The sequence below is a fragment of the Pogoniulus pusillus genome, chromosome W (genome assembly GCF_015220805.1).
Source record: "Pogoniulus pusillus isolate bPogPus1 chromosome W, bPogPus1.pri, whole genome shotgun sequence".
Classification (NCBI taxonomy): Eukaryota; Metazoa; Chordata; class Aves; order Piciformes; family Lybiidae; genus Pogoniulus; species Pogoniulus pusillus.
This window is the reverse complement of record NC_087308.1, coordinates 2,269,851-2,271,601: the sequence shown is the minus strand read 5'-3', so window position 1 is coordinate 2,271,601 and position 1,751 is coordinate 2,269,851.

The window sequence follows — 1,751 nt, the reverse complement described above, 5'->3', positions numbered from 1 at the left end:
ACTGTCCATGGATGCTATCACCCAAGTCATCCATGACTGTGACATTTGTGCTGCTATTAAGCAGGCTAAGCGAATCAAGCTCTTATGGTATGGTGATAGATGGTCAAAGTACAAGTATGGTGAAGCCTGGCAGATTGACTACATCACTTTCCCTCGATCTCGTTCTGGCAAGCAGTATGTGCTAACAGTGGTAGAGGCCAGCACCGGATGGCTGGAAACCTATCCAGTTCCACATGCTACTGCACATAACACCATTCTTGGCTTTGAGAGACAAATCATGTGGAGACATGGAACTCCAGAGAGAATTTAGTCAGACAATGGCACTCATTTCAAGAACAATCTTGTGAAAAACTGGGCCAAAGAGCATGGTATTGAATGGATCTATCACATACCCTACTATGCACCAGCTTCAGGGAAGATTGAGTGCTACAAAGGTTTGCTGAAAACCACCCTAAAAGCCATGGGGGGTGGAACTCTGAAAAACTGAGACAAACATTTAGCACAAGCTACCTGGTTGGTAAATAGTAGAGGTTCAGTAAATAGAGCAGGACCTGCACAATCAGATTTGGTCCAAACAGTAGACGGTGATAAAGTTCCTGTTGTACGTGAAAAGAATCTGTTAGGGAAAACTGTTTGGGTATTTTCTCCTTTGGGCGAAGGGAAACTTGTCCGAGGGGTGGTGTCTGCTGAAGGTCCTGGTCACACCTACTGGGTAATGCAGGAGAATGGTGAAATCCAGTGTATTCCACAGAGAAATCTAACCTTAGCTGAGAGAGTCTAAATTCAGAGTGTATAATACAAGCTGTTAGGAGTTTTCTGTTCTAGGTACCATCGGTGTCCAACAATGAAAGAATCTACAAGAGAATCTACAGTACATGAGCACAAACCCAATGTCACCTAGGAGTCCCTGTTCTCGTCTCACCTGTGAGGAGACAAACTGTTCTGAGCTTTTGAGTCACCTACATCTGAGATTAGCTGGAATGAAGTGTGAACTGAACTTGTAATATCCATTGGTGTAAATATTCGTTTAGAGCAGATAATTCTCAGTGATTCTCTGAGCGAAGTAGACAGGGGTGGATTTTGCTAGTTTGAAGCAGGCTAGAATGTTTTAGTGAGAAGATCTAGATGATAGGTTGAAAAAGGAAAACAATGGTGATGTCTACTCCCTCATAGTCTCGCTGAGAGGTATGGGAACAAGAAGCGTAAACACTAGATAACACTCTCGACATTTTGCCTTCACTTTCTGGCTGGCTTTGGACTGAGCTAAATTTCCCTAACCTCATCTGCCACTAACCTTGCTTCTTAACCTCTTGGCTGAACCTCTATTCTTCCTTAGGTCTGGGGTAAGGTTGAGAGGGGCAGGGGGAAGGTGCAGGGGTGGTTGAGAGCCCCTCCTGGGGACTCAGGTTTCTGGAAGGGGAGTTGTGGTTCTGTATTACTTTTAACTTGTGTATTTCTGTATATAACTGTATATAATTGTATATACTGTAAATAGCTGCTTGTATATTGTGCTAGCTGTAAATAAACAGCTTCATTTATATTCCCAGAACCAGCTGAGTCTAGTTTGGGTACCTTCTAAAGTGTGGGGGGCGGGGAACACTTAGACTACCACATCAATCTTGGTGGAGCAGGCCTCTTGCTAGAATGCATATAAGTCACTGTATCACGGAAATAAAGCGGATTTGACCATCTAACCATATTGGTGAACCAATAGTCATTTTACTCATAGCGCTCCACCAACAATTGGCACC